General features: G+C 41.8%; 1 protein-coding gene across 10 annotated transcripts in view; it reads left to right on the top strand.

Moving 5' to 3' along the window:
- Window positions 1-20540, top strand: part of GRIA1 (glutamate ionotropic receptor AMPA type subunit 1) — an 843377-nt gene that overhangs the window by 425614 nt on the left and 397223 nt on the right. The gene's annotated exons all lie outside the window — the stretch shown is intronic.

Below are 20540 nucleotides of genomic sequence, written 5' to 3'. Positions count from 1 at the left end.
CTCATCAGGACATTGGATATACTCCTCTGTATATTGCTAGGCTCATCAGTATATTGGATATGCTCCTATGTACATTGCTAGGCTCATCAGTACATGGGATATGCTCCTCTGTACATTGCTAGGCTCATCAGTACATGGGATATGCTCCTCTGTACATTGCTAGGCTCATCTGTACATTGGATATGCTCCTCTGTACATTGGCTAGGCTCATCAGTACATTGGATATGCTCCTCTGTACATTGCTAGGCTCATCAGTACATGGGATATGCTCCTCTGTACATTGCTAGGCTCATCTGTACATTAGATATGCTCCTCTGTACATTGGCTAGGCTCATCAGTACATTGGATATGCTCCTCTGTACATTGCTAGGCTCATCAGTACATGGGATATGCTCCTCTGTACATTGCTAGGCTCATCAGTACATTGGATATGCTCCTCTGTACATTGGCTAGGCTCATCAGTACATTGGATATGCTCCTCTGTACATTGGCTAGGCTCATCTGTACATTGGATATGCTCCTCTGTACATTGCTAGGCTCATCAGTACATTGGATATGCTCCTCTGTACATTGGCTAGGCTCATCTGTACATTGGATATGCTCCTCTGTACATTGCTAGGCTCATCAGTACATTGGATATGCTCCTCTGTACATTGGCTAGGCTCATCTGTACATTGGATATGCTCCTCTGTACATTGCTAGGCTCATCAGTACATGGGATATGCTCCTCTGTACATTGGCTAAGCTCATCAGTACATTGGATATGCTCCTTTGTACATTGCTAGGCTCATCAGTACATTGGATATGCTCCTCTGTACATTGCTAGGCTCATCAGTACATGGGATATGCTCCTCTGTACATTGGCTAAGCTCATCAGTACATTGGATATGCTCCTTTGTACATTGCTAGGCTCATCAGTACATTGGATATGCTCCTCTGTACATTGCTAGGCTCATCAGTACATGGGATATGCTCCTCTGTACATTGGCTAGGCTCATCTGTACATTGGATATGCTCCTTTGTACATTGCTAGGCTCATCAGTACATTGGATATGCTCCTCTGTACATTGCTAGGCTCATCAGTACATTGGATATGCTTCTCTGTACATTGGCTAGGCTCATCAGTACATTGGATATGCTCCTCTGTACATTGGCTAGGCTCATCAGTACATTGGATATGCTCCTCTGTACATTGGCTAGGCTCATCTGTACATTGGATATGCTCCTCTGTACATTGGATATGCTCCTCTGTACATTGGCTAGGCTCATCTGTACATTGGATATGCTCCTCTGTACATTGGCTAGGCTCATCTGTACATTGGATATGCTCCTCTGTACATTGCTAGGCTCATCAGTACATGGGATATGCTCCTCTGTACATTGGCTAAGCTCATCAGTACATTGGATATGCTCCTCTGTACATTGGCTAGGCTCATCAGTACATTGGATATGCTCCTCTGTACATTGGCTAGGCTCATCAGTACATTGGATATGCTCCTCTGTACATTGCTAGGCTCATCAGTACATTGAATATGCTCCTCTGTACATTGGCTAGGCTCATCAGTGCATTGGATATGCTCCTTTACATGGGCATATATATATATTTAGTGCGCAGTACCCGTGCAGTGGGTTGCATCAGCTTAGCTGAGACGATGAAGTCATCTGTACCTGTGGGTTGCATATATATATTTACCTTGGCATATTTTCAGTACAGTGAGGCGATTCAGTACACTGAGGCGATACAGTTATCAGTACTTTGGCATATATATTTAGTGCGCAGTACCCGTGCAGTGGGTTGCATATATTTATATTTTCAGTACACTGAGGCGATTCAGTACACTGAGGCGATAAAGTTATCAGTACCTTGGCATATATATATTTAGTGCACAGTAGTGGGTAGCATATAGGCCGCAGCTACAGCACTTGGGGGGAACCCGCGATAAGCGAGGTTTCGCTATCCCGGGTAGTGGAGGGTAAGCACAGCATATGACTCAATGACATACACCTTTACATTGCTTATGGAATGGGGCATGTCACCTTGCTTGGACGGCAGGGAGGCCAGGCCATGATCTTCACAGCAACGTACTGCTGATCAGAGGACACATCCTTGAACGGGATAGGTCCAGCGAGCAGGGGAAGCTCCTACGGCACCCCACATTCGGAGAGGATGGAGAGGCATATGCTGTGTACCTGATCATGTGGTTATACCTGATTGGTTATTCTGCTCATTTGATGACAGTTGTGATGTAATAGTGCTGTTATGGCTGCGGCCTAATAAAATTCCACACTAGTTGAAAACGCTTGTGTATTGTCTTTGTTTTCAGGACAGGTGGGGTAGAGCACCAAGTGCAGAGTGCATGATTTGAGAGGCAAGGGAGACGTCCTATCAGCCAGAAGGATTATCTTTATTCAAACTAATAGGTCCCAACAAGGATCCAAGTTTCGACGTGTTGAAACAACGCCTTCCTCAGGGGGATACTGACTCGGAGTAATCTTATGGCGCGCTGAACAAAAATCCACAAAAAGGCGCCTTTTTGGAGCGTCGTAAAGCAAAATTCTCCCCAAAACGCCGAAGAGTGAAACTTGGATCTTTGCTGGGACCTTTAGTTTTGAATCAAGATAATCCTTCTGGCTGATAGGATCCCCTCCCCCTTTGCCTCTTTCTCTGTAGGGTTTTATGAGCAGTCCCTGGAGAGGGACAGATTCTTTAGACTAGCAGGGACAACTAAAACAAGAGGTCATTCAGAAAAACTGAGAGGAGACAGATTCATAACGAATGCAAGGAGGTTCTTCTTCACTCAGAGGGTGGTGGACACCTGGAACGCGCTTCCCGGAGAGGTGATAGGACAGAGTACAATTCTGGGGTTCAAAAAGGGACTGGATGATTTCCTGGAAGCAAAGGGAATAACAGGGTACAGATAGAGGTTTACCTTACAGGACATTGAGCGAATAGGGTATGGATATTTTAGGTTAGGTAGGGAACACTTTCAGGTCATGGACCTGGGGGGCCGCCGCGGGAGCGAACTGCCGGGCACGATGGACCCCTGGTCTGACCCGGCAGAGGCAACGCTTATGTTCTTATGTTCTTAATGCCTTTGAAAACTTCCCTCTCAGGAAGCCGGATTCACTGTAGAGCATGTTTTTGTAAATATCCTGTTCGCCGTAGAACCACCTCGCATTTTTGCCTGATGACTTTGCAAATCCCAGTGGCAGCATGTGCGAGAGAATGAACTCATGCCAGTAATTTTACTGCCCTTATATCTTGCATGACAGCGTGGAACAAATTAAACCATTGTTCTACTCATAAAAGTGGCATTGGCAGTTATTTGTCACCCAAGAACATAGCTCATTTTATGGCTCCTTCACTCATATTTTATGTAGAGGGTCATATTTTTAGCCTGAGAAAGAAGTAATGTGTTGAAAGCAATATACAGTAAATAAACAAATGTGAATGCTTCTAAGGGCGGCGGCAGCTGACCAGTACCCGAGGGTAGAGGGATATTAAATGGCCATTGCTGACAAAAAAAAAAAAGAAATAGCAATCGGCACCTATGCATTAGTCTATCTTATCTGTCCTCCCTAGCAACCCTGCTCCGCAACACCACATTAGCCCAGCATTGCAATGTTGTTGCTTAGCAACAGATGATTTCTATCCAAAATATGAGTTAGTGGCTTTGGGAACATTATTGGCTTCTACTCAGTCAAAATGGCCATAAAATGAATGAGGGCAGATAATGGTATGTAAGGCTATTCTGAAGAATGCCGCGTTTATATAGAGAACAACAACAAAAAAGGGAACAGAAACCCTCACGTGAAGTCAAACACCAGAAGAACAAGTGGGGGGGGGGGAGATAGACCACGTCAACCTTGGGGTAGACAATCTTTATTTGTATAAATCAACTTACAACCATAATACATATAAAATCACATGAAAAAGTCCAAATGGTATGGAAAGTCCTATTTTGGAGTATTATAGTTGTAAGTTGATTTATACAACTAGAGATTGTCTACCCCAAGGTTGACGTGGTCTATCCCACCCCCCACTTGTTCTTCTGGTGTTTATATATTTGTGGCTTGCCCTGTTTCCTATGAGTAATACATTATAAAAACACAAAACAAAAAAAGAATGAATAAACATGATCGATAATATGAGGCAATTATAACCAAAATAAAATACATTTGATAGGGTTAAAGCCCCAGCATCAGCAGTAGAGGTATCTGGTAAATCATTGGTTTTCAACTTAGGGCTCCTTTTACTAAGGTGAGCTATACTTTTTAGCGCACGCTAACCACGCTCTGAACGCTAACGTAGAGAATGACACGGTGACAAAATTCATCACCGTTCCCGTCCCCGCGGATAACCGCGGGAAATAATCCCATGTCATTTTCTAGTGTCTATTTCAACCTTGGTCCTTCTACACCAGCATTCTTCAAAGCAAAGCTTGCGGGTCAGTGGTTGTGCCCAATTATACTCTGATTCTTTCCTCTCTCCTTAAAGAATGGCATGAAGATGGTTTCCCGCGGTTATCCGCGGGGACGGGAACGGTGATGAATTTTGTCACCCTGTCATTCTCTACGCTAACGCGTGCATGTTAGTCTATGGATGCGTTAGTGGTTAGCACGTGCTAAAACGCATAGCGCACCTTAGTAAAACAGGGGGTAAGGCTTCAAGGACCACCTGGCCAGCTGGGTTTTCGGGATATCCACAAAGAATATAGATGAGAGAGATTTACATACCAAGAAGACAGTACATGCAAATCTCTTGCATGCATTTCCATGGCAGAAATCCTGAAAATTTGACTAGCCAGCTAACTCTGAGGACAGGGTTGAAAGCGCATCTTAATAAAAGAGGGACTTAGAGTCATTTTCAAACAGAAAAAGCATCTGGGTTTCCCTTTCAAAAATAGTTCTAAGATAGATGTATGTGCCAGAAAGGGCCTGATTCTATACTGTGCCTAAAACATAGAATTGTGTCTGGTGGGTGCTCTAACCTTCGACATTTCCTATTTATGCCAGGGTTTTCTCGGTCTACTGGCACCTAAGTCCACGTTAGATACCTACATGCAAACACATGCCTAAGATCCACCCATGATCCACCCCCTAACTATGGGCTAGATTCACTAAGCAAACCGATCGTGTACCGACTCCGGCTCGATTCACTAACCTTCCTCCACACCCCATCCGCACCCCATCCGATCTGCGCATGCAAATGACTAAAAAGGCATGTAAATTTCTTAACACGTCGATTCATGAAACCATTTACTGGCCTTTCCTGTCCAAAAAGTTACGACTGCTGAGGACCAGTCGTTTACAGCCTCGCTGGCTATTTCTGCCTAGCAACTGTTAAGAATGCCATTAAAAATATATATCTTCCCCTACAAAAATCTAAAATATATCTAAACTTTGAAATATATGTAAACTTTCATGTACCTAAGCGTTAGAAATATATTTTTTATTTTTTTTGGAATGCGCATAGCAAGCGCAGGAGTGAATCTCGGCTTTATAATGCGCAGGGCAAGAAAATCGCGGATTTACTCCGTGCTCTCCTTGCGCATTGTACATTTCAAATATCAATGCCAAATAACCAAAAAAAAAAAGATCCTAATTCAAATATAACTTTAAAGTGTCAGCTATCCCTCCCCCAGCTAGATTAAACCACGCCCCATTTCTACGCAGTGAAGTCCGAAAGAGCTAGCGCATGCGTTATCAGTTTCAAAACCAACAAGGATGCAGATCGATGTTTCAGCGCTAATAGCGGTGTGTTTACGATTGGATCATTTGCATGGACAAGCTGTACTGAATCGATCGTCTAAAATGACTCAGAAACAGATAGGACACGAATAGGATAGATTTCGGGACTTTAGTGAATCCTGCCCTATGCCCACTTTCTGGTAGGTGCTTTGGACTACCTGAAAGTCATAGGTGCCTACCGAGAGAGGTGTCTGCCACCCAATTAATTTTAATTTAAGCCAATTATGATGTGCTATTTGGCAATTATCAGTGCCGATTAAGCTTTATAAATAATTAAGGTAGGTGCCTAATTTTAGGCGCCTGTTATAGAATCAGTGTCAAAATGTCTAAAAAGAAGAGCCATGTTCCAAACTGACGTGAAAATTATTAATGCGAATAAAACGGGCACAAGAACATTTGCCCGGCAATATTTTGAGAGAAATGGCTACACAGCCATCTTTGCACATCGGCGGCACCCAGGTACAATCCCCACCACAACTCTTTTGTTTGGGAAACTTAAAAACATAAAGAAATGAAGAAAGATAAAAGCAAAATGGCCCCTTAATAAGAAGCTAGCCCATAACAGAATTTCTGTGTTATGCAGAACACTTTGAAAGAAATTCTAAAAGCCACCAGGATCCAGGGAAATATCTCCAGTCCTGGAGTAATATGCTCATGAAGCTTCAAGACTTTATTTCAAAGTTCCAAATATATGGCAGCACCCCGAGTTCTTCGATAGTCTTCCTAATAAAGCATTACAATAATCCATATGTCCGGTAGACTGTGGACTACTCATTACTGCTGAATAATTGACATGTTTCTGCTGTGCAAGTTCTGCATCCATGGTTACACCTAAGATTATTGATTGGTTTATTGATTCTTAGGTTCATATTAGGGAAGGGGGGTGAGGTCAGTATTAGAGGTCAATTTTATGACTCAAAGTAGTTCAGATTTTTGTGTATTTAGGGCCAGTTTATTTTCTACCATCCAACTGTGTACTGCTAATAAGCAGACCAAGAGCTATGCTAATTTCTAACCATGGGCAGTCCCCAGTTTGCAGTAAATTTGCACATTATCTGCATAAAATATACATTCCATCCCCATACGATTAATTAGATAGTCTAATAGCAGTACATAGATATTAAAAAAGCAATGGAAAAAGTATAGTGCTTTGAGGAACACCAGAAAAGAGAACTCAAGGCCCAGAGAACTCATTATCCGATGCTCTCCATTGAGATTCATCACAAAGAAAAGAACAAAATCAATCATGTAGCCTGCTTTTAATGCTAAGAGCAGAAAGTATTTATATACAATGTTTGGTCAACTGTGTTGTAAGCTGATGAAAGAATTACTATTAGATTTTTTTTCTTATATCTACATTCATCGTCAATTCTTCTATTAAGTCTATTTTCAAAAAAGATAAACCAGCACTTGGATGTCTTACTTGTCAAAGAATCCAAGTGGGCATTCTCAAAATAGACTTTCTAGATCAGGGCTGCCCAAGTCCGGTCCTCGTGATCTACTGGCAGGCCAGGATTTCAGGATATCCACAATGAATATGCATGAGAGAGATTTGCATACCAAGAAGGCAGTGCAGGCAAATCTTTCTCATGCATATTCATTGTTGATATACTGAAAACCTGGCCTTCCAGTAGATCTCAAGCCCTGTTCTAGATGCTTTGGTTGTTTTGTCTCCAGTGCATCTAAATCAGTGGTTCCAAAACCTGTCCTGGGAGACCCCCAGCCAGTCAGGTTTTCCAGATATCCCTAATGAATATGCATGAGAGAGATTTGCATATAATGGAAGTGACAGGTATGCAAATCTAATAATAATAATAATAATAACTTTATTTTTCTATACCGCCATAGTCAGGTGACTTCTAGGCGGTTCACACTGTAAGAAGGCTGGACATTCAGCGAATAACAAGGTCACAATACAATACAATAAGTCAACATACAATACAAGACAAAACAATACAATACAATACAATACAATGAGTGTATACCACACAGTACAATATAATACAACGAGTCTAAATATAATACAATACAATAAGTCTAAAGACAACACCACACATAAGTCTAATACAGTATCGTACAATGAGTCTAAATATAATACAATAGTGAAGAGGGGAAAGTTACAGATTGGGGTTCAATGGGTAATGAGTAACATTAGGGATATTCATTAGGGATATCTGGAAAACTTGACTGGCTGGGGGTCTCCCAGGACAGGTTTGGGAACCACTGATCTAAATCTTAAGGGGGAGGGCATGTTAGAGGCATGTTTTGGACGGGCTTAGGTGGGCTTAGGACTTGGACACTCTGCAGGGATAATCAAACCTTCAAAAAAAAAGTCCAGGGCTTTTTTTTTTTTTTTTAAATGTTTGGAGCTAGACTTGTTTTAAAAGCATCTAAATGCCAAATGACTACTGGATGGATTAAGGCAGGTGTGCACAACTTTGGCCCTGGCCAGGCCAGGTTTTCAGGATTTCCCAAATGAATATGCATGAGATCAATATGCATGCAATGGAAGCAGTGCAGGCAAACAAATCTCATGCAAATTCACTGGGGAAATCCTGAAAACCCGATTGGATTCGGCCCTCGAGGACCCCTGGATTAAGGCATGAGCCCTTCCCCCCTTACTCACCAAGTGGTCATCGACCCCCCCCCCCCATCACCCAATGATGTGAAAAAAACCCCACAGTACTGTCCAGTCTGTAAGACAGATTCATATGTCTAACATACATTGGCACAACACAGCAGAGGGGCACTCTAAGGATTACTGCAGTGAATGCCATATTAAAAGTCCCAGATTCAGATGTCATTATAACTTGCTTATATTGGATGGTGAGCTCTCCAAAACCCACTGTACCTACATAAAGATGATACCTGCAGGCTTTAGGGCTATTGATGTGGCATACAGGAGGGTACGGTAAGTTTTAGGTGGGTTTTGTAGGGCTCACCATACAATATAAGCAAGTTATAATGACATCTGTACCTGGGACTTTTAATATGACATTCACTGCAGTAATCCTTAGAGTGGCCTTCTGCTTTACTCGGATCCATTCTTAGACAGTATTTCCAATAAATACTGAATGAAAGATATTGAAGCGGTATGAATCCTGATAATTAAGGTAAAACTAAGGATATAAGCATCATACATGAGAACATAACATAAGAATTGCCATGCTGGGACAGATCGAAGGTCCATCCTGTCCGAAGACCGAAGGCCCAGTATCCTGTCTCCAACAGCGGTGGTCTGCTTTAGATTCTGAAATGTATTATTCAACATTTGGCTTACAAAGGTCTAGCTGTCATTCCAAAATAGTTTATTAACCTCTGAAACAGAGGAACTCAGACTAAGCATAGTTATTAAACCATGAGACTAAGGAACTATGCCTAATTCTGGCTCACAAATATATATTACATGGAGATATTTCTTTAGATATATGTATTCCATTATCCCTTTGGGAATATTTTGAGCTGAACTGCAGAGTTCTGCAGATCTTAACTCACTTAAAAGTGTTTTCACCAGAGGGGTCCCTGGCGGATCAAGAACTTTCCCTCTCACTCCCTACCAGCTTCTGCTCATTAAGTCCTGCTCGAAACCTCCAAGGAAAAATTATTCATGGCATCTTTGTCTTTATAAAGTCTGCTGTGGGAGGTCGGATGTGCTGATCCAGTAGATTTCTATAAGAGGCAAAGCCCAGGATGTTTCAGGATTTTTTTTTTTTTTTAATCTTTACTGCATTGTTGCCAAGCAACATTTCTTTACAAGAAGCTAAAAAACTGAAAACTGAGAATTTTATAATATAATCAAAGCAACGTGCAGGAAAGATGAAGCCCTAATGGGTATTTATTAGTTATGTAATAGAGAATGTTACAGTATAAAAGGTGTGTTTTTCGTGCCTTAAGTCTATCTCGGGACTTCTCAAACATGCTGGATTTTCAACATATTCATATGTTTGACATAAATTTGCATATATTGTAGACTTAGATTATTCAAATACATACTTGTTATCTTTGTTGTGAATATTCTGAAAACCCTACTGCAGGGGTGTCCAATGTCGGTCCTCGAGGGCCGCAATCCAGTCGGGTTTTCAGGATTTCCCCAATAAATATGCATGAGATCTCTATTTATGCTAATAGATCTCATGCATGTTCATTGGGGAAATCCTAAAAACCCGACTGGATTGCGGCTCTCAAGGACCGACATTGGACAATTCTGCCCTACTGGTTCTCTGGACAGTTTTTGGAAACTGCAGAGGGGCATTTTTTATAGGACGTCTAAGTCTTAGTTTGGACATTTTGGGAAAGATGTCCAGAAATCCAATGGAGAAAATGTCCATTCTCAAAACAACAAGACATCTATCTTAAAAAAAAAAAAAATGACCTATGTAGATGTTTTGGTCCTTAGAACATCTATCTTTTTTGGCCATTCTTGAATATAAATATGTCCACATGAAAAAGCAAGCTTTTGTTTAGGCTTTCTTAGCAAATGATTCAGACTAGAGAATGACACGGTGACAAAATTCATCACCGTTCCCATCCCCGCGGATAACCGCGGGAAATAATCCCATTTTATTTTTTAGTGTCTATTTCAGCCTCAGTCCTTCTACACCAGCATTCTTCAAAGCAAAGCTTGCGGGTCAGTGGTTGTGGCCATTCATACTCTGATTCTTATGTGGGCCAAGGATAATGAAGCCATTGTGACATCACTGATGTGATTGGCTCTTAGGCACTGGTGGAATGTGGCATTATGACATCACAATATCTGCTCTGGATACCAGAGACTGTCATTCTGAAGTGTCTGTTTCAACCTCAGTCCTTCTACACCAGCATTCTTCAAAGCAAAGCTTGAGGGTCAGTGGTTGTAGCCATTCATACTCTGATTCTTATGTGAGCCAAGGATAATGAAGCCATTGTGACATCACTGATGTGATTGGCTCTTAGGCACTGATGGAATGAGGCATTATGACATCACAATATCTGCTCTGGATACCAGAGACTGTCATTCTGTAGTGTCTGTTTCAACCTCGGTCCTTCTACACCAGCATTCTTCAAAGCAAAGCTTGCGGGTCAGTGGTTGTGGCCATTCATACTCTGATTCTTATGTGAGCCAAGGATAATGAAGCCATTGTGACATAACTGATGTGATTGGCTCTTAGGCACTGATGGAATGAGGCATTATGACATCACAATATCTGCTCTGGATACCAGAGACTGTCATTCTGTAGTGTCTGTTTCAACCTCGGTCCTTCTACACCAGCATTCTTCAAAGCAAAGCTTGCGGGTCAGTGGTTGTGGCCATTCATACTCTGATTCTTATGTGAGCCAAGGATAATGAAGCCATTGTGACATCACTGATGTGATTGGTTCTTAGGCACTGGTGGAATGAGGCATTATGACATCACAATATCTGCTCTGGATACCAGAGACTGTCATTCTGTAGTGTCTGTTTCAACCTCGGTCCTTCTACACCAGCATTCTTCAAAGCAAAGTTTGCGGGTCAGTGGTTGTGGCCATTCATACTCTGATTCTTCCCTCCTTAAAGAATGGCATGAAGATTGTTTACCGCAGTTATCCGCGGGAGCGGGAACGGTGATGAATTTTGTCACCGTGTCATTCTCTGATTCAGACAGCTAAGCATAGCAGAGGGGCTCTTTTAAGAAGTGCTGTCATATTAAAAGTCCCAGGTACAAATGTCACTATGTCTTGCTTCTATTGTATGGTGAGCTCTCCAAAACCCACCCAAAACTTACTGTATCCACCTGTCCACCAACTGCAGGTCTCATCTTAATGCAGGTATAGTAGGTTTTGGAGGCCTCACAATACAATTTAAGCAAGTTAGTGACATCTGTACCTGGAACTTTTAATGTGAAATTTACTGCAGTAACTCATAAGAGTGCCTCTTTGCTTTCTGGGCTCAAATGTCTGTGTTAACATCTGATGCTGCTTGGGCTGAGAACTTTTCAGCACACCCTCATTAATGCAGGCTAGAATGTATTAGGTTTTTTAACATCTTTGGGTGGTGGGAGGGAGTTAGTGACCACTGGGGGACTAATTCCTCCATTATTCATCTGGTCTGTCTCAGCACCTTTTTAGCATTTAGATACTTTTAAAACAGGTCTAGCTCCAAATGTCTAAAAAAGAGGCCAAGACCTTTTTATTAAAGGTTTGATTATGCCTAACAAGTGTCCAAATCCACCCACCCAAAACAAGCCTCTAACATGCTCCCTTAAGATTTGGACACACTGGAGACAAAATAACCAGAATAACATCTAGAAAGTCTGTTTTGAGAATTCCCACTTGGACTTTTTGACTAGTAAGACATCCAAGTGCTGGTTTATAATGTCTTTTGGACGTCTATCTTTTTTGAAGATGAGCCCCCTAGTCTCCGTATGTGAGTGGGGTTTGTTTTCTCAAACAGTGCCACCTCTTTCATTACCCATCCTACGTAGTCACTAATCAGTCAGTATCTCTTGTCCCAAGCCTCCCTTCTTCCACCCATCATAGTTCCTGGTTAACATAGCTCTTGCCTAGCAGTCCCTCCCTCATAAGTGTATGTGGCTGTAGACATTTTAGCAGGATTTCCAAAATTCTGAGGCACACAGTGAGTGAACATTAGAAGGTTTTATGTATGTAAACTCTCATATGAAAGTGTGTGCAGTGATAACATGTATTCTTTTACCTGACCCGAGTATACGGTAGTTATATTCATGGGTGTGTTTTGGGTGGAACACAGATGAAGTTGAAATTAATACACATATATTTTGCACTTGATCCTGAGCAAGCTTAATGTCTGCTACAGCTTATTTGGAGCAATTTATAGACACACACAAGACAGTTCTTTAACAGGGAAACATGAGTACCTAATTTCCCTTACAGAATATTAGATTTTAAGAACTTGACTTTGGTCTACTTGTTTGTCTTTAATTTTATATCTAACAATAAATCAAACGGATTGAAAAGTAAGTTATACTGCTTAAGATAAGTTTGTCATTCATTGAACATTTTGGCTTTTCTTGTGGCAGCAGATGGCAGTTGACATGCGATACCTCCTTGTAGAGCAGTGGTCTCAAACTCAAACCCTTTGCAGGGCCACATTTTGGATTTGGAGGTCCTTGGAGGGCCTCAGAAAAAAATAGTTAATGTCTTATTAAAGAAATGACAATCTTGCATGAGGTAAAACTCTTTATAGTTGATAAATCTTTCCTTTTGGCTAAGTCTTAATAATAATATTGTAATTTATAGCTAAAGAGCCATATGATCAAGAAACTGATTTATTTTACTTTTGTGATTATGATAAACATACCAAGGGCCTCAAAATAGTACCTGGAAGGCCGCATGTGGCCCCCGGACCGCGAGTTTGAGACCACTGTTGTAGAGTTATGAGTAGGAAATGGGAGCTGAATAAATAAGATATAATACTATTCTTGGGGGGAAAAGCCCATTTCTTTAGAAAGGACATAGAGATGAATGTTTATAAACATTATAATTATAGGTCCTTGATGTCAACTGAATATAAGGACTTTTAAAACTACACTTAAAAAGATTCTACAGCTTTAAAAAATGAATCGGTCTGCGAAAATTACAAGAGACTATCCAAACAATTTGTACACTGAGGGAAGAGAGTGGTGCAGTGGTTAAAGCTACAGCCTCAGCACCCTGAGTTCTGGGTTCAAACCCACGATGCTCCTTGTGACCCTAGGCAAGTAACTTAATCCCCCCATTGCCCTAGGTAGAGTATGAGCCCACTAGGACAGACAGGGAAAAATGCTTGAGTACCTGAATAAACTCATGTAAACCATTCTGAGCTCTCCTGGGAGAATGGTATAGAACATTGAATGAATGAATATACCAAGGGCGAATCAAAAATTAAAGACAATTGTTAAATTACCAGAACAGAGCTAGCAAAATGCAACATATGTAATATTACCAAAATCTGACCATTCCTCTGTGAGCACATTACCAAAACACTTATCCATACCCTCATCACCTCTTGCTTAGACTACTGCAATTCACTACTCAGGCCCTCTGCTTAGCCACCTTACTCCCCTCCAATTTGTCCAGAATTCAGCTGCACGACTCATATTCCGGGAGAGCCAAATAACTCACATTACTCCTCTGCTAAAGTCACTTCATTGGCTTCCCATCCATTTCCGAATACAATTCAAACTCCTCTTACCCACAAATGCACTCACTTAGCTGCCCCTCACTATCTCTCTTCACTTATCTTCCCCTATGATTGCCCCCCTCCCTCTTTTCTGTGCCCTTCTCGCCGGCTGCCAACTCCAGACTCCATCCCTTCTGCTTTGCTGCACCGTATGCTTGGAACTAGCTGCCCAAATCCCTACGGAAGGCTCTGTCTCTGGCAGTGTTCAAGGCCCAGTTAAAAGCTCACCTCTTTCAGAGTGCTTTCAACTCCTAACTCCTTTCACCTTGGGCTCTACATCCCCAACCCTCTAGGTCATGTCTGTCTCTCCAAGTTAGATGGTAAGCTCTTCGGAACAGGGACAGTCTATAAATGTCATCCTACCTCTTGGAGAGTACTTTTGACGCCTAACTCCTCTCACCTTGGGTTCTGCATCCCCCAACCTTATATGTCAGGTCTGTCTGTCCAAGTTAGATTGTAAGTTCTTCTGAGCAGGAACTGTCTATAAATGTCAAAATGTACAGTGCTGCATATGCCTCACAGTGCTATAGAAGTGATTAGTAGTAGTAGCTGCATGCCTCTGGTAGCACTATAGAAATAATTAATAGTAGCAGTAATTAAAAGTAGTAGCATATGTACTTGTACATTACCTCTTGAATAGTTTATCCACGTACAGTGCAGCACTTGGCCTTTAGTCAGAAACATTGATGCTCCATTGCAAGATTGCATCATCGAAGAAGAACGTGCACTTTCTTTGGGCAGAGGGAGTAAAACCTGTGGAAATTCACCATCGGATATTGACTCAATATGGACATAGCACCATGAATCAACGAAAGGTTGGAGTATTGTGTTCAGTTTTGGAGACCGTATCTGGCGAAAGACGTAAGAAGACTAGAGACGGTCCAGAGGAGGGCGACGAAAATGATAGGAGGCTTGCGCCAGAAGACGTATGAGGAGAGACTGGAAGCCCTGAATATGTATACCCTAGAGGAAAGGAGAGACAGGGGAGATCTGATTCAGACGTTCAAATACTTGAAGGGTATTAACGTAGAACAAAATCTTTTCCAGAGAAAGGAAAACGGTAAAACCAGAGGACATAATTTGAGGTTGAGGGGTGGTAGATTCAGGGGCAATGTTAGGAAATTCTACTTTACGGAGAGGGTAGTGGATGCCTGGAATGCACTCCCGAGAGAGGTGGTGGAGAGTAAAACTGTGACTGAGTTCAAAGAAGCGTGGGATGAACACAGAAGATTTAGAATCAGAAAATAATATTAAAGATTGAACTAGGCCAGTTACTGGGCAGACTTGTACGGTCTGTGTCTGTGCATGGCCGTTTGGAGGAGGATGGGCAGGGGAGGGCTTCAATGGCTGGGAGGGTGTAGATGGGCTGGAGTAAGTCTTAACAGAGATTTCGGAAGTTGGAACCCAAGCACAGTACCGGGTAAAGCTTTGGATTCTCGCCCAGAAATAGCTAAGAAGAAAAAAAAAAAAATTTAAATTGAATCAGGTTGGGCAGACTGGATTGACCATTCGGGTCTTTATCTGCCGTCATCTACTATGTTACTATGTATGTTACTATGAGTTGGTAAAAAGGTTTAAAGCAGGAAGAACAGGTGTAACCAACGAAGGTCGTTCTGGTCACACATCAACACTTCACACACAAGAGCACGTTGACAGCGGATGCTTTGATTAGAGAAGACCGATGGATAACATTGTCTCAGTTGGCTGTAAATTTGGATATCAGCTATGGATCTGCATGTGCTATAATGCATGATGATTTGGGATATAGGGAAGTCTGTGCACGACGGGTTCCCAAACAGCTTTCCAATCTGCACAGTGTGTGGAGGTTGCAACCCAGTTCCTGAGATGATATGAAGAAGATCTGAGTATTCTAGAGAGCATTGTCACCAGCAACGAGACCTGGGTGCATCACTGTGACCCGGAGAGCAAAAAACAAAGCATGATGAAGTAAAGGAAGCGGTGCTCACCTGACTTTGGGAGCAGCCGAAAAACTTCTCTGCAGGAATGCAGAAGCAATGTGAATGCTTTGTCTTTCATGGGGACTATGTGGAAAAGCGATATGTTCAAATGGTCACAGTTACTTCTATTAAAAGCCATTAAACTTTTATTAAACTTCTATTAAACTTCTATTAAAGCCTTTACTTTTTGATTCACCCTCATACATTTTCAGTGGCTATTTCCTCAGCTGGAGCCACTACCATCTGCTGAGCACCCTAGTCAATTGACTGTCATTTTCAAGACAGGCAACGATCTTGACAGGAGGTCTCAAGGAGGTACCCTGTGGAGCATCAGATTTGATGTCTTCTTGGTGGATTTTTTTTTTCTGTTGGTTTTTATCCAAGATCCCTTTTTATTTTCTTGCTGAGATTTCAAACTGAATGCTGCTGTAATTTTGTATTTTGCTGGCAGGGGTGACAAACAAATTCAATTCTCTGTAAGAACACATGCAGAAAATCACTTGACAACATCCCTTGGCTCACTCGGGTCTGCATGTTGCTCCTGCCAGCATAATATAAATTGTTTTTTTCCAAGTTTCGAGCCCAGCCACTGCTCCTCAGGTTGAATCTGGGGATGCTTGAAAGCAGAGTTCACAGCCCCTGGGAGCTTACTCTTAGCCACTGTAGCATGGCAATACCCCAAACTCCTCAGCAAAGCGATTCTATCCCCCAGTTTTGACTAGAATGCCTGAAAAATATTGGCAATTTATTCAAGATAATGCTAGCAAAATTACTCAAGTTAATCTCTGTATGGACTCAAATTATTCCTATTGAAGCAATGACATGAAATCCTCCATAGGGGCTTGAGTCAGACGTGTTATTTGTTAATTGCAGCTAAATCTTATCTAATCAGTAATCTTATATTCCGCTATTTTTTTCAATTCAGATTCAAAGCAGTTTACAAAAAGAAAAACTCTTTGTTAAGGGAAATACATATACTTAAAAATTATTACACAAAGAGTTAAAATATCAAGAATAATATTTATCAAAAAAGTAGGTCTTTAAAGCTACACGAAAAATAATATATGAATCTAGGCTTCATATTTCTAATGGAAGACTGTTCCACGTCTGAACAGCCTGATAACAAAATGATCATACCAGCTGAGTCTTCCTAATCTAATCTAATCAGTATTCTTCTATTTGGCTATTTTTTAAATTCAGATTCAAAGCAGATTATAACAAGAAAAGCCATACATTAAGTGGAGCACAAATACTTAAAAATTGTTGCACAAAGAGAAAAAATAACATTTTAAAATTGTTGCACAGAGAAAAAATAACATTTATCAAAAAAGTAGGTCTTTAAAATGTTATGAAAAATAACATACAAATTCAGGTTTCTTATTTCTAAAGGAAGACTGTTCCACATCTGAACTGCCTGATAAGGAATTGATTGTAAAAGATGACTCGTCCTAATTACTCTAAAAACAGTTGGAAACTGAAGTTTAAAGCTACAGTTACTCCGTGTAGTAATAAAATTAGCTGAAACACATAAAAAAAGATGCTAATAGTTTTGGAGCATTACCATATGAACTAGACATGATACCTTTAAACTTAATCCTGTATTAAGTTGTTGAAAGTATTTTTAAGGGTACTTTTCTTACGTCATAAGCTATATGTATGATGATTCTGGATTACTGTATACCAGTGTATGTGTATTTTTATGTTTCTATATATGTTACTTTGGAAACCACCAAGATTTTTGGCGTATAAAATTTCTTTAAAAATAAATAAATAATCGGAAGCCAGTGCAATTTACGCAAGAGCGCTGAAACCCTTTCAAATTTTCTAGCCTGAAAATAGATATTGAAAGCTATTTCTAGTCAAGAAGATTGGTTACTTAGGTGTTATCACACTTAAAAGCGGAGACATGATAGAAACCTTCAAAATCATGAAGGGTATAGAGAAGGTAGACGGGGACAAATTCTTCAGGCTGTGGGGAGCTACAAGCACAAGGGGGCACTCGGAGAAATTGAAAAAGGACAGATTTAGAACAAATGCTAGGAGGTTCTTCTTCACTCAGAGGGTGGTGGACACATGGAACGCGCTCCCGGAGGCTGTAATAGGCCAGAGCACGCTACAGGGGTTCAAGGAGGGTCTAGATAGGTTCCTAAAAGATAAGGGGATTGAGGGGTACAGATAGAAGTAGAGGTAGGTTATAAGATTAGACAGAAACCACTTCACAGGTCACGGACCTGATGGGCCGCCGCGGGAGCGGGCCGCTGGGCGCAATGGACCTCTGGTCTGACCCAGTGGAGGCAACTTCTTATGTTCTTATGAGTTCTAGAAAAAAATATATATGATGATGTGGCCTATTTATCAAAATCAGTGGTCCTCAACCAAGTCCTCAGGATACACCAAGCCAGTCAGGTTTTCTTTAAAAAATATATATATATTCTTTATTCATTTTCAAAACATCAATTGGGCACAAAAGATGATGCATTTACATAAGATATTATCATTACAGCACAATATACTTAATAGAATAAAAACAAGACTTATTTTCCCCCACCTACTTTCCAATTAACCAACACCTCATAAAATACCTGTAAACAACCTATCTATATCTCTTAACCAATACCAAAACATACCCCCCTTCCCAGATGTGTATGATTTCCTCAGTTATATAAATAAATCCATCCTTACAATATTTAGTTAATGGTTCCCAAACTTCCATAAATTTTTTATAATATCCCTTCGGAATGGCCATAAATTTTTCCATTTTAAAAAGACATAACATAGGGATTCCCACCAGAATGAATAATTTAATCTGTTCCAATTCTTTAAGCTACATGACAATCCCCGTCATTATAAACAAAAGTTTGTCATTTTTTGCCGAAATTTGACTTTTTGCCCTCATAGATGTTCCAAATTAAATGGTATCATATGATGCCACTGGATTTTCTAATAAATTATTAACTTGATCCCAAAACGATCTCCAGAATTTTAGTATCAAGGAACAATACTCAGGTTTTCAAAATATTAACAATGAATATGCATGAGTTAAATTTGCATGTACTACCTCCATTGTATGCAAATCACTCTCATTTATAAGAACATAAGCAATGCCTCCACTGGATCAGACCTGAGGTCCATCGTGCCCAGCAGTCCGCTCACACGGCAGCCCCAACAGGTCCAGGACCTGTGCAGTAATCCTCTATCTATACCCCTCTATCACTTTTTCCAGCAGGAAATTGTCCAATCCTTTCTTGAACTCCAGTACCGTACTCTGTCCTATTACGCCCTCTGGAAGCGCATTCCAGGTGTCCACCACATGCTGGGTAAAGAAAAACTTCCTTGCATTTGTTTTGAATCTGTCCCCTTCCAACTTTTCCAAATGCCCTCTTGTTCTTTTATGTTTTGAAAGTTTGAAGAATCTGTCCCTCTCTACTCTCTCTATGCCCTTCATGATCTTGTAGGTCTCTATCATGTCTCCTCTGAGTCTCCGCTTTTCCAGGGAGAAGAGCCCCAGTCTCTCCAATCTTTCAGTGTATGAAAGGTTTTCCATGCTCTTAATCATTCGTGTCGCTCTCCTCTGGACCCTCTCAAGTACCTTCTTAAGGTACTGTGACCAATACTGAACCCAGTACTCCAAATATTTGCATCACCACAACACAGTACGGTAGCATTATTTAACATGACCTCAGAATAGAGAGTTGCGCGGGGACAGAAATCCCACCCATCCCCACCCATCCCCGTCAGGATCCTCTCTGTCCCCACCCATCACCGCCAGGATCCTCTCTGTCCCCACCTATCCCCGTCAGGATCCTCTCTGTCCCCACCTATCCCCGTCAGGATCCTCTCCGTCCCCACTCGTCCCCATCAGGATCCTCTCCGTCCCCACCCGTCCCCATCAGGATCCTCTCCGTCCCCACCCGTCCCCGTCAGGATCCTCTCCGTCCCCACCCGTCCCCGTCAAGATCCTCTCCGTCCCCGTCAGGATCCTCTCCGTCCCCACCCGTCCCCGCCAGGATCCTCTCCACCCCCACCCGTTCCCATCAGGATCCTCTCCGTCCCCACCCATCCCCGCCAGAATCCTCTCCGTCCCCACCCGTCCCCTTCAGGATCCTCTCCGTCCCCACCCGTCCCTGTCAGAATCCTCTCCGTCCTCACCCGTCCCCGTCAGGATCCTCTCCGTCCCCACCTGTCCCCGTCAGGATCCTCTCCGTCCCCACCCATCCCCGCAAGGAATTACCTTCATCCCCGCCCGTCCCCATAAAAAGCACAATTACTTCTGACAGGATCATCAATTCCACAGTTTCTTTTGTATTTGCGCTGCTGTTTTCCTTGTGGAATCTCTTTAGTGGAACCCTTTTTTTGTTTTCTGTTCAGGTAATTAACTTATAAACCCCCTCTTTTACTAAGGCTGACGTGTCCATTATATTATATGGACGAACCCTGCTTCCAAAGCCTTCCATCCCCGTGGGAGTCCCGTTGTCTAGAGGGGGGGCCCCGTGGGAGTCCCGTGGGTTGGGGGGGATCCGGCGGGATTCCTGTGATCCCCATTCCCGTGCAGACCTCTACCTCAGAAGGAAATGCTTGTAGCTGATTCTGTCGACCGAAACAGAGAATCTCTGTTTTAGAGACATTCAGCTTTAATGGATTACTACACATCCACCCTTGAATTCCCTGAAATGCTC

This window comes from Geotrypetes seraphini, chromosome 18 (assembly GCF_902459505.1).
Source record: "Geotrypetes seraphini chromosome 18, aGeoSer1.1, whole genome shotgun sequence".
In the NCBI taxonomy this organism is placed as follows: domain Eukaryota; kingdom Metazoa; phylum Chordata; class Amphibia; order Gymnophiona; family Dermophiidae; genus Geotrypetes; species Geotrypetes seraphini.
The sequence above is the reverse complement of the archived record's forward strand: the minus strand, read 5'-3'. Positions and strand labels throughout refer to the sequence as shown.